Below are 13,877 nucleotides of genomic sequence, written 5' to 3'. Positions count from 1 at the left end.
TGATGAATTAGCAACGGAATGTGGCTGGAGGTCACCACCACATGAGGAACTATATTAAAGAGTCACAGTGCTAGGACGGTTGAGAACCACTGCTCTAAACTCTCGGAGAGCTTTCAAAATCAAGATCTGCCTACCAGTCAAAGTGTAAGCTCTCGGGTCCAACAGCTCCCATAAACACCCCAGTCTACTTATTTTAATTTTCAGACCTCTAACCTGCAAAGTCAGAATCTAATCGACGTCTCAAATGATTTTGATGAAGTTGTAATATAATAATCCAATCCTAGCACTCAGCAGAATGTCGCTGTAACATAAATCTTGTCTGCCTCCTTAGATTTTTCTCTGTCTCTCACCTGCCGGTCAACCCTGACTGCTGGGAGGCCTCCTTGGCTACTCCAGGCTGCTGAACTAGAAAAATCTAAGCAAACACTGAAGGTGTAGGAGAGTGCAAGGGAGCTAACGCCCTGTGGCAGAAGCTATGATCCCTGATTAAGAGACAGGAGAGAGCCAGGCAGATGAGATGTCACCCATCTGCCCCTGAAGCCCCAGAACCTGCTCCCTGGCCAGCTGTGTCCCGGTAACAGCTCCCAGGGCCCAGGATACAACATTTCATGTCCTGTTAATGCCCACCAGTCTCCACACGCTTTCTCCCCTTTCTCATCCACTTTTTTCAATTTGTACCTCCCAAATAAAACCCTAGCAGAAGAGTTCCTGTTTGCTTTATTTTCTACATCCTGTGGAACCCAGTCAAACCAAAGATCAGTGCTGTGTTTTCTTAAACTAGCTTGATCGGGTCTCCGGTACTTGAAACATTCCATGTGACCCAGTCAAACCAAAGATCAGTGCTATTATTTCTTGAACTAGCTTGATCGGATCTCTGGAGCTTGAAACCAAGAAATCAGAAAAGAGCAAAGAGGCCGAGTATCTATGTTAACGCCGTACTACATCAAAAGACGGGTGGGCTCCTCAGCCACTCAGCACTGAGCCTGAGAGGCTTTTAGAAGGTAATGAAGGTGTGACCGTGATAGTAGTGGGGCTCCTTCTCTTTTTCTTCTTCTTCGTCTGCCTGTGGAGGTGATGGAAGAGTGTTAAGAATGGAGTTAGGTGCTCTGAGCATCATAAGCACCCTACAGCAGAACTGCATTCACAGCTCATGAAGGCAACTTTAAACATTAACACTAAATGCCTCTTAAAGTCACTTGCTAATAAATGGGATGATGGGCTTTTCAAATATATATATGAAGATTTTTCAGATGAATATCATCAAGAATCAACTATTTTTAAAAGCCAAACTTTTTTTTCTCTTCTCCTGAACCAACCAAGAAACTTTGAGGGTTGTTCATCTATTTCTAGCTCATACACTGATGTTGAAAGTCTTGTTCTGTTAGAAATTCTTGGAAGGTTAATTGTTTACATAGAAGGTACCTACACCTTTTATTAGCTAAGTGGAGTTGAGAAAATTATTTAACCTTTCTGTGACGTTGATTTCTCTTCTTTAAAATGTAGTATCTACTTCAAAGATTCAAAGAAAATGAATATAAAGACGTCTATGAGGATCACTCAACTGAAAAGAAATCTTAATCTAGGATTTGCCTTGTTATCCAATACCAACATGTTAGGCCTGCCCTCCAGAGCCCTGGATCGCCTCATTTGTATTATTTCTCTTCCCCCTCAACCAGCTATGTTTTATTCATTGCCAAGCATGAAGCAAAGATTTTAAAATGTAGCCAGACTCTCCACTCATCTAGATCCTTAAAAACCAAACTCACTTCAGCAAGCTATCATTGGAGCCCCAAAACAAAAGAAGAGGATCCAATCTAGCCAGGCTTCAGGTAAAGATGGGCTGCAATAACATGTCCTCTTGATGAAAGTATGCCTCGATGCTGGGACCACATAGATCCCTTAAATGGTAAAGTTCCACTAATTTGGTGCACTGTATGTATGCCAGCCACTAAACTCACCATTTATAAAATGATATCATAGGATATTTGCATAGAATATCTGCATTGCTGTAAGAAATATCTGATGTTGCTATCTTTCTAGAAAGGCGATTTCTTTTCTTCACAGTCCTCAACTAATGGTATTTTTCATTTGTTTCTGCCAGGGCATTCTGGGAAAGATAATAAACGATCATTCAGTCTCAGTACTCAGTATTTTCATGAGGGAATTAGAGTTGTATAAAAACCAGTATCTTTGTCAGCCTTACTTAGTTGCCTGTAGTTCTCTGTCTAGGGTTAAGGCCTCGTGAGACATCTCCCTTTCATGTCTATCAGCATCATCATGGTTGGAACTTCACAAGTGAAGCTTCTCTCACATTTCTAGGAGGCGAAATGTCACAGCAAACTCCTTGCTCCTCTGGTTCTCACAGTATGTCTGCCCACGTCTGAAACTGGGAAGAAATGGCTTTCTCCAGTTGGTTATCTAAAATCATAAACATATCAATGACATTACACGAACTGGGCAGATTGTGTATATATTTAGAACACATGCACACGCACAAGCACACGTACACACACACACACACCAACAATTAAAGAAAAAGAAGCCATGAATTTGAGAGAGAAAAAGGATGTAGGCACATGAGAAAAGTTGGTAGGAGGAAAAAGAAGAAAGGAAAATTATGTAATTATAATCTCCAATATATCACTTTAAAAGCCAGAACAAAATGATAATTTATGAAGTATGGCAAAAACTTAAACTTGCTGGGCAGTGGTGGTGCATGCTTTTAATCCCAGTACTCAGGAAGCAGAGGCAGATGGATCTCTGAGTTTGAGGCCAGCCTGGTCTACATAGTGAGTTCTAAGACAGTCAGGGCTACACAGAGAAACCCTGTCTCAAAAAACAAAAACCCAAGAAACATAAACTGATTCTCAGACTTTAATTTTTCATTAAGTGTGATATTCATACCACAAATGTACATACCACCACAAAGATAGCTGTATTCCTTGCCGTTTTTCAAACAGTAACACGCTGATTGCATCATTCAGCAGAGGTTGCAGACACAAAACCATTTCCTGATTTCAGAAGACCATGGAAACATTAGGCAATTCCTATACTACAAATACAGTCTCCAGCTATAGTGAAATGAAGCCATCAGTGACTTTGGCCATTTGGACCCGCTGGCTGGTTCTGTCTTGTCTGCACCACTCTCAGTATAGCGACTGCAGTATTCCTGGCCAATTTAAAGGTCCAGTATTTCCCCAGGTGAATATCTAGAATACTAGTTCTACAGTGTCTGTCACAGCAGGAGCTTCAGCCTCAACAGCTAATCCAGTATTCCGTTTCTTCTTAGGGCACTGCATAAAATCTGAAGATTGCTTTATTGCCCTTAACTCCAGTATTCTCTGACAGCGCCATGGAGTAGCTTCCAGTGCCTCAGTAGACTTCATAATAACACACCCCCTACTCCAGGACATCTCTTTCCATATGATATGAACTGTTTGGCCAATTCAGTTTATGTTGTTCCACCTCCAGCTCTAGAATACTTATATCTTATGAGAACTTCGAAAGTATTAACAGCATCATCTACTGACCTTTCTATAGTATCCATCAGATTGTGTAGGACTTTGATGTACTGTACTAGAAATGACAATTTTTTTTTGCTTGCTTGAAAACAACCACCTGCATGTCTCCAACAGCTGAGAAATCAGCACTTTTTCAGTGTCCTATTTCTTCAGGGATATAAGCAATCAATTTAGGAAGAGCCACAGCACCAGATGGTCTGGGCACTAGGGATCTGAACAGCTAGGGCAGCAGGGACTTTGGCCACTACGTCATCTTAGTCCTGGCCCCAGGACTATCATTTTCACTGGTGTGTTTTTCCCCTAATCCATCACTGTTTGATTATAGCATCTCTAAAACTACCAATGAGATCTCGTTCAGCACATGGACAACAATTCCTTCAAGTTGTCCCTCACGATAGCCTTCCTTTCAATTTTGTCCTGTTCTCAGAGTTTTTAACGAGCTGAAGTAGGCTCTCTGCCACCAACACATTCACCAAGGGATGAGCACGCACTCTGTGCACAATCCTTCTTAAAGACGCTCTCACGTCAAATCACCCTTCTCAGAAACCTTCAGTCACGGTGCTTACTAGAGAGACTTGCTCGTTTCCCAGGCTGGGTTCCACACTTTCCCAGCTAAAATCCCCTATACTCCAGACAATGACATGTGGTCTTACTGAAATAGACCATCTTTACTTCCTTGCACAATTCCTTGGGATGCTTGCTTTCTTACCTCTCTCTCTTTCCTCCCTTGCATTCCAGTTTACACCTTCCAGACCACTTCGTACTTGCTTCCTCCACTGTCGCTCACAATAAATGGAGAGGATCAGTCTTTTGTTGTCTTGTGGTGACTGCTCTGTTCATTTAGAACCTTCAGAGGGACTTTGGCTTAGCCTCGGATAGCCCTTTTTCCCACAGAGCAAGCTTGAGTGCAGAAGGGGGGAGACAAAATATGAACAGGTGTGTGGAAGGAATGCACATTCATATGCTGGGACGTGGAAGGGAAGACTAGAAAAATCTGACTCCTCATTACTCACTCAATTACATTTTCTAACAGAAGTCTTGGGAAATCTCCCATGGGACTATGAACTGTCTGGAGCAGAGCGATGAGGAATGTACGTTGCCTTGGGCTCTTCAAACAGAATCAAAGAAGGGAGTAAAACTTGCTGTAGGGAACCATCTAGTAGAAAGATCAGCTTAAATACCTTTTAGAGTTCTAATCTTAAGGAATAGTGGAGTAAATGGACCGCATAATCTCCTTTGGAAACTGTGACTATTTGTTAAATCTTTAACTATACCTACCTTTCTCCTTTTGATGTGGAACTTTGTTGGAAGTTTCAGGCATATTTCATATGCCGTCAATATTTTGTAAATAGGGCTCTCAAACTGTTTTGTGTGTAGCCTACTTGCTTTTGCCATTGTGTGATTTAGGGGAAAAAAAGACCTATCTTTGGATTATCTCAATATTCATTAGAGTGCTTCCATGTACCCTGTCCTACAAAACTGTTCCCCAGGGTTCTAACAGGCAATACTAGAATGTGTGTTTATCTCAGTTGTAGTGAGAGCATATTTTTATGTGCAGTAAAAGGTGACCATTTGCCTATGACATGACATGAATGATCAAAGTTGAAGCAAATAGACAAAACAAATATATTGTGCCGTGGAGATGGCTAACTGTCTTCAGATCCTTGTGTTTTGTTTCATTGTGGTTGAGGATGGCCTCTTAGCTGTGCAGCCAAGAATGCAACTCCCACCGTCTCCAACTACATGAAAATGTAGAAGTCAGGCTGTTGCAGGAGAATGTGTAGGAGCTGGTGTGCTGATTGACAGGGTGGGTTTTTGAAATGCTGACAATATGCTCTTCTCCACTCATGGATATGTGAGCTTCAGTGTGCTCACAGCCAAGACTCTGCTGCCCGGAAATCTGAGGCAAATACTTTCTGTGGAGATCACAAGAGCTTTGTGACCTTTCAGTCTCCATCTGCAGTGTACAAATAGATGACAAACAGACATGGATATATTGTAATAAAATGCATTTGTAAAAATAGCGGGCAGATTGGATACAGGGGTGTGTCCTTTCCTCATCCTTTACCATATAAATTATGGAAGAAGTTAGTGTCTGAATGGCAACATAAAGCAGAAATACCCACAAACCAAACCACTTGCCTTAAAACTACTTATGAAAAAGAAAGACAAACTTCGTTTTCTTTTGGTCACTGTGCTTTGGGGACACTTTTCAAAGTTTGACTTTCTGCCTAGATAGTGCACATGAGCAGACATTGCTTACGCCTCTTAAGTTCATGGTTGAGAACAGGAAGCATGACCAGCTTCAAGTTCACGGTTGAGAACAGGAAACATCAGGCTTCCACCATTTGAGGCTGGCACTTCACTGAATCTTAACTTCACTCCAGAAGGCTCTACTACTCCTTCCCTTTTGATTAAGGAAGACAGATTGCTTTTCTAGGTAACTCTCTGTCTCTGACTTGCCCTTTATTGAATCTTTCGCTGAAGCTGACTGACACACCTTGAGTCACCTGGGTACACAGTGGCACCTAGATGTCCTGTGAAAACGGAATAGAATTTCGTGATGGTTGAACTCTTCTGTCTTACATCACTTCCCCTCCTTTTCTGTGCCCTAGTCTTAGCTGCAAATTAAAGTGTTCACTTGTCATAATGTCATGATATGTTCTCCCACATTTTTGCTCTGTTTGTTCCAACCATTAATTATGTGACCTTTAAAGAGCTGGACAATAGAGAAATTGAAGAGTTATGCATGATGCAACTACCATGGCTACTACTGCTGGTATATCTTGGAACAAGCTTGGCTTGGACTTCAATGTAAGCTAAGTAGACCCTTCAAAATTCTAAGAATGAGACTCTGCAGAGGAGAGATGGCTTCAATCATTCATTTTACCTGAAGATGAGGGGGCAGTCATGAAAAAAGCAATGCTCTAATTTGATATGAAAGTGTAAGAAATGTTTTGAGGCATGGAGAAGAAGGTAAAGACATTCTATGATGAAAGAAAATCTTGAAGTCACTAAAGGGTACTTGGCTGTGGTATAGAATCATGTAAACTTTTGAGCTCCACTTTCCTTGTTTATGAATTTAAGAGGTTTTTCATAATTCTAGAAAAAGGAATATGTGGAAGAAAATCCATTTTCATATGCTTGAATTCTTTAGAGGAAATGGTACTAAAATCTATAACACATAACACATAAAAAATTTGTCATTTTTACAATGTATTTGATTTTATTTGTTACAATGTGACAATATTTCTTCTAGAACTTTCCTAGAAGAGTTATAGGATATTAGGTATCACATGTTTTAAATTAATATTTTTTTATCTGAACTTCTATTCACAAGGAAACACTTTTGAAAACATCATATTTATTACAGATTAAATAACATGCAACTAATTTAATTTTTCTCAGTTGTTTTTGGATGTTTCTGACTTTGTTTTTTTTTTTATTTTCTTCAATGAATTACAAAGTTAATCTTCAATTTCAGCCAAGGTGAAGTTGGTCATCTCAAAGTCAGACTACATAATATTCAGGTAGCTCTCTGAGCTGTTACTAAATGAAGCACTATTGAATGTTAACAAAATAAACATCTCTGTTGCAGACACAAATAGTTCAGAGGATCTGTTAATAAAACAGCCACAGCATCTCATATATTGTTGCTTCTTATGCTAAAGATGCAGCAGAATAAAGATAAACTATTCACAAGAAATCTGCTTACATTGCCACATGGAAATGACAAACCTTTACTAATAATTCTGGATGCCTGGGATTTCATATGGTGAGTGTTGTAACCTCTCATTAGGGATCTTGTTGATCAAATGTACAGGATTAAAATCAAGGTTCAGATTGTATTCTGATGTTCATTCTTATGGAGGAAATGAAAATCCACTTATATGAACATAGTCAGGAATGAATCAACCATCATTTTGAAGGTTGTGTTTGTAGGCTTATTTCTCAAGAGTAACTATAATTCTATAGTTCAGTAGTGGCAAGTATAACAGGTAAACTCAAGTTATAAGAAACATCTTGGCTCTTACTGACTTTACATCAGATAAAATGGATTTTGACCTTCACCCCTCAAGGCTTCCAGGGAATGAAACTTCTTCATCAGTACTGAGGCTATTGGTTCTCCACGGATCATGTCAGCATTCAGAAATCACGTATGTGGGATCAGGAAAAAGGCTTCTCATTGCTGGGTTGTCACAGTCTCAGTTGATGGATAGCATGATTCTGCTTCAAAATCTGTGATTCCTTAGAGTTCCAGGGTCTCTGCTCCCTAGTGCATGGAGATATAAGCTTGTGGCAAAGACACTTCTGGTGTCTCCCCTGTATGTCTACTGAGGACTCATCATCCTTCAGAGGTCTTGACACACATTCACTGGGAGTTGCATGATGGTATACTTACATACCAGACAAAAGGCTAGCTTCAGAGGACGGAGGAACTTAAGCCATTCTGCACTCTGCTTGCCAGGCCCTGTTCCCTGGCATGGACTGACTGATTTTCTCCTGGACAATGGACTATCTAATCAAGTTACATGTGCTGGGCTGAGTCTGCCCAGAGGAGTGCCCTTCCGCTGGCTCCGGAGACAGATGAGCTGCATTGTTTGGCCGTCCAGAGACATTCCTGCCAAGCGTTTAGATCTCTTACCTTACCTTCAGCACATGATTTGAGAAGGGTATTTCCTCTCTCTCTCTCTCTCTCTCTCTCTCTCTCTCTCTCTCTCTCTCTCTCTCTCCTTCTTCAAGATGTTTTTATTTTCCTTTACTATGACTCCCAGAAAAGGGCCCTTTTGAGTTTTACGACCCTACAAGGAGTGCCAAGGGCTTTGGCTCTGAGTGATTTTGCTTTGCCTGGCCAAGATAATACTCATTGAAATAATGACTAGGACCTAGCCACCAGCTTGGATGAGGAGATAACTAAAACCAATACAGGTCCTCCTTCTTAAGGGCTTGGGGGTGGGCTTTTTGCTTTTACCCCAGACTCCTTGGTTTGCAGTTTACTTGGTGTTGGGGGACAGGCAGATATGAACTAGTTACGGACTGAGAACATTCTGCTGTTCTCACCTTGGCACACAGGCCGCAGTGACTCCTGATGAGCAGAATTCTTGCCAGCATTTTCCATATTCAGGATACTCAGGTCCTTGGATGCGGCGAGTGGAGCGGTCCCTCCCAGGCTGCTCCTGCCAGCTGCGCCTGCACACCTCCCAGCTGGATGGCCCAGGACCAAAAGTGGTGCTTTGCCAGTGCAGGTGTCTGCATGGGGAATGTTCTAGTAGCTGCTGAGCTTCCAGTAAGGTAACTGGTGCTTTGAGAGGGTGTATAATATAATATTATATGATATAATATAATATAATAACACAACACAACACAACACAACACAACACAACACAACACAACACAACATAACATAACATAACATAACATAACATATGAGGTAGAGGCTGCAAGGGTATGAACGCCGAGTTATCCTGGGTGCTCTGGCCATACCTCACCTGTCTCTATTGCAGCCTCCTAGCTCATGCTCACACTCAGCTGGTCTCATTCCTCTCTTTTGAGAAATCAGGTTACAGTTCCCAAATATGAGCTCTCTCCACTTCCTTCTGTAGCATGGCCATACTTCCCACCAGAGCTCTGCTGTTTTTGCATTAAAATTACAAACAGATCCCTCAGGTGATTTCTTTCTTAATGAGTGGGCAGGGGAAGCTTTTGAGTCTGAGAGATATAAAAAGGCAGAGCTTCTTTCTGTCCACCCCAAAACGACTAGCAGCAAAGAGTTTTACCAAAGATCTTTCAAGATGGTTCTACCACACTAGTGAGCACGGGAGGATGTGTGGGGCTCCTTTTCTGGCTCCAGACTGCAGAGTTTCTCTTCTAGATTATAATTTTCTGAGCGCCACATTCTGTGTCTATGGCACTCACTCTGAAGCATACTTTCTCTATTTCCCTTGAAGCCCTGGTGCAGGGAAGTCCCACTCTTCCCAGCCATGATGCCTAGGAAGCAATGTTAGGGTCTGGTGTTTCTTCTATGAATCTAAACCAGTATTTCTCTCTGTGTAAAGTCTCTGTTGTACTCTCATGCATTCCCATGGGAGCGATTTTGTGAACTCCCCATCCTTGCTAATTTGATTTCATTATCATAGGACAAAGTCTGAAGGCTTTCACGGCTCTTTGCAGCCACGCATCAGATGTTTCATTTACAATGTGTGCAGATCTGAGAAAGTGTTCAGCATTTGGACTGCCATCTTCCATTCCTTTCTCCAACTTTTCATAACAACCTTTGTCTACGTACAGATCTTGTAATACTCTGTTTAATTTATCTCTGATGATTTGAGGCATCTCTCCTAGAAGTTGACTGTTGTGGGAGGCAACGGCATCCAGAATTCATCTTTTGTTCTAACAACAAGTCCTTCACATTGGTGGCAGTGGAGGACAGGTGCTAATGGGCAAGAAACACTTTGCAACTGGAAGCATTTCCAATTTAAAGTTAATTTCCTGCCCCAGCAGGGGGAAAATTCTCCATGCAACCCCACTCAGCTACAACTGACAGGAATGCCAGTGAGTACAGAGACAAGGACGACTCGAAGGTGCCCAGGTTTCCCTCCTGCCAGTGGCGAAGCTGCTGACCAAGACAATGAGTTCCCCGGGGCCGAACTCAGCGGTTTCATGCATGTGACCCGGTCTACAGTTATACATAGCCACCGCTTAAAAATCTATCTGATTTATCACAGTAATAGACACTCTGAAAATGTCTCCCTGGGGGTGCTTCTTTTAGCAGAATCCCCACCTTCAGTTTGAATCAGCAATGGTGTTTATGCAATTATAAATGCTTGAAGGAAGCCTAGAGATTGTAGATAGCAATGTCTTATCAGCACAGTTTTACCTACATGGACAAAATTGTCTTTATAACACTTTGGGGAAATCTCACTACCTAGTTGATCTTCAGGCTTTGCACACAAAAATATTGATGATGAAGAAGAAAGTGGCTTTCTGAAACATTAAAAATCATATTATTTCTCTTGCTAAATCCCCTGATGGGCATTTTATGGGTCTCCTTAATTTGAAAAAGAGTTTTTTTTTTCAAGATTCCTGTGATAATTAAATAATAAATATAACATGCATACTTACATAACATTTCTATTTGTGTTACCAATCTATTGCATATCAATCATATTAGATAAGGAATGACTAGGTGTTATCTAATTGGGAAACACATTCAAGCAAACATCAAAGTGGGCTCTGGGATGGTATGTGGAGAATTGGTCGTCCTTTCTTCCTTCTCTTTCTTCCTTCCCATCCTCTTCTTCCCTTTTTGACTCTGTTCTTGTGGAAAATGCTCATAAGCCACAATATTAAATAACTGCCAGTCAACAACAGTAGCTGTCTGCTCTTCTCGGGAAAAGACATTCTAATTCTGTAACCTTCAGTCTGTGCAAGGCAAGTGTTATTTCCACCCGATAAATAAATCGATGCTCACAGTGTGTAGTAACCTTTCCCAAGGTCAAGCAGACTAATGCAGGGGTGGGTGGGGGATGGGTGGTGAGATTAAAGATTTCCGAACCAAATTTCTCTCCATCTCTCACGTGCTTTCTATACTACCCATGATGCCTCAGGCTTGGGACTTCAAGGATGGGACTGCTACATCGGACAACTATAAGACTGAGGCTTCCAGCTCTACCATGAGTACCCCTGGGGTTAAGTCTCAGTAGTCAGAGAAAGTCTCTTGGACCCTAGCAGTTTCCAGTCTGAGAGTTGCCCCAGTCAGCCATTCCAGAGACCAGTGCAGATCTCTTCAGCTGTTTGTGCTGCCACAGAGACTGAGTAGCACTCCTTAGTGCCAACTTCCCCACAGCAGTCTTGGTAAAGATGGGAGAGTGGCGTGCAAAACCCAAATGACTAGCGATTTGCTCAACGAAGCTAGGTTGTTCCAAAGAAGCCTTTCACTGGCTCTGTCTGAGTTTTGAACATTCTGGATACTTCAACCAGAAAAAAAAAAAATGCAAGCATGAAATAACAGAACCAGCTTCCACTGTCCAGTCTACGGCGCCCCCAGACAATGAGTAGGGCGGGGCTCCTGACATCACAGGAGATACCAGAACCTATGCCTTACACATTTATTTACACATCTGAGTTGGGTGAGAGAGATTCTGTGAGCTCATCAAACTTTTATCATTTGATTTTTATCACTATGAGCTACAGAAGGACGAACACAATCAAGAATCACCCTCTTCACCAAGTCATGTTCAACTCAAGTGTTTTCTAAGTCCATGAAACACTCAAACCTTTCTTAGGGCTCCTAATAATGTTTATGTAGTTTAGAGGAATTTGAGTGATCAATTGCTTCCATCCACTAAGCCTCCACAGTGTTTTTACTTAAAGGGGACCTTTAAGTCAATGTTTTATTTTGATTTGGTTGTCAACATCCAGAGGGGGGGGAAGCTCAAATGAAAGATACAATACAACCTGAAAATTAAATGTTATCAGAAAAAAAAAATGTATTCCTACACATGTGGTATTTGCTGATAATCAGGATTTCCAAGTTGTAAAAACAAAGAGGGCAAATCATCTTCGCTGTGAACTTCCAAGGGAATTACCTTTATCCTGACAAATGGTCCAGATGTTTTTCTTCCAGAAAAATTTCCATATCGTGCTAATCCTGATTTACATGCACATAACTCAGCCAGGCAGAGTAAGGTATTCCTCTGACTTACAGAACATGACTTTAAAATTACTTGACTTGATTTAAAATGAAGCTAGGCAATAAAAGTGGAACCATGGGTTTCCCTTTTCTTTTTCTAACCTTGAACCTGAAACTGACACTAAATCATATTAAAAACAAGTATTGCTAAGTGACCCAAGAAAGCAGAAAAGAACGAAGACCTAAGTTTACAGAGCAAATCATTAAATACTTGTGAAATGTTTCAGTATAAAAATTAGTAATGCCATATACATAATTCTTTAAGAGTTTTTTTTTAAAATTTATTTTATGTGTATGGGTGTTTTGCCTGCATGTATGTCTGTGCACCATGTGTATTCACAGAGGCCAGAAGAGGGTGTTGAATACTCCGAGACTGGAGTTATAGACAGTTGTGAGCTGGCGTGTAGGTACTGGAAATCTCTTAACCACGGAGACATCTCTCCAGTCCCCAAATAATCCTTTCTTAAAGATATCTACCTTGAGGGACAGATCTTGTTTCCATAAAAGAACTCAAGTAGTTGTCCACCACATACACATCTTGCCTCAAGATGCTAATGTCCTATGTTTGAAATTCAGTGAATGATAACTCAGTATGTACTGTATGTAGGCTTCATGTTAGGCACTCAAAATATAAAGGGACGCCATGGCATTTTGTGAAGACTCCAGTCTCTATTGGAAACAGATGATCTGGCATCCGCAAAAGTAGACAGAGGCCTGTGGAGGTGGTGATGGTGATGGTGATGGTGCATGAACGACTTGGAGACAAGTCAAGAAGAGTCAACAGAATCCGTTACCACACTGGATGTTGATGAACAAGGAAATTTGGTTTCCAGTTTGGGGATCAGGCAACGCCGCTGGAGGAGATGAAGAAATGTCAAGTCTATGGAGGCCCGTTGGGAACAGGACTTTTAAAAGGCAAGTACGTCTGGAAGGCTGTGGTGCTAGGCCATTTTTAGTGGCTGTAAGCAAGGTCTTTGGAACCAAAGAGAGCATACAGATCTTCTTGAAACTGAAGGTGTTTATGTCTGAGATGAAACTGAATTCTACTTGAACAAGAGATGTGTTTATGTGTATAAAGCAAAAAACACCAACAAGTGACTCCTGGAGGCAAAGGAAACAAAACCAGAGAGATCTGGGGGAAAAGTAACTCCGGCTCACGGAAACAGCGACACGGTTCATGGTTCGTGCCAAATTCCAAAGCAACCTTCCCTCAAAGGCCATTGGACACAGAATCCGTGTGATGCTGTACCCTTCCTGATTTTAAACTACTGAAAAGTAAATAAAAGCGCAGGAGGAGAAATGTCCAGGTTAGAGCAGTAGCACAGGCTCCATCACCCTACGGAGGAGCGCCCAGAGAGCTAACTGCAGTGTGTGTGCTGTCAAAGATGCCTGTATTCCGAGGCCAGTTTTAGAGGCCGCTTGGCTGGTTTCCCAAATGGATATCTGAAATTCCACTAACTGTAAGCGCCAGCGGGGCACAAATGGCTGTAGTGGTGAAGCCTTTCAGTTCAGTCCTCGGGTTTCAAATTACCCCCACAGCATAGGCCAGCTCATTTCCTGACTGATCCTCTTCCATCTATTCTGATGATTAAAGTTAAAGAAGCCATCCAGCACACCCACTGAGCAGACCCCAACCCCTCCTCCCTGCTTGGGTTCTACATTTG

At 41.6% G+C, this 13,877-nt stretch overlaps 1 pseudogene; it reads left to right on the top strand.

Annotated features, from left to right (window-relative positions):
• The first annotated feature begins 6,284 nt into the window (after positions 1-6,284).
• On the top strand, positions 6,285-13,512 carry LOC114692354 (annotated as a pseudogene).
• The last annotated feature ends 365 nt before the right edge of the window (positions 13,513-13,877 follow it).

This window comes from Peromyscus leucopus, chromosome 16_21 (genome assembly GCF_004664715.2).
Source record: "Peromyscus leucopus breed LL Stock chromosome 16_21, UCI_PerLeu_2.1, whole genome shotgun sequence".
In the NCBI taxonomy this organism is placed as follows: domain Eukaryota; kingdom Metazoa; phylum Chordata; class Mammalia; order Rodentia; family Cricetidae; genus Peromyscus; species Peromyscus leucopus.
Note: the sequence above shows the minus strand (reverse complement) of the source record. Positions and strands in the feature narration are given on the sequence as shown.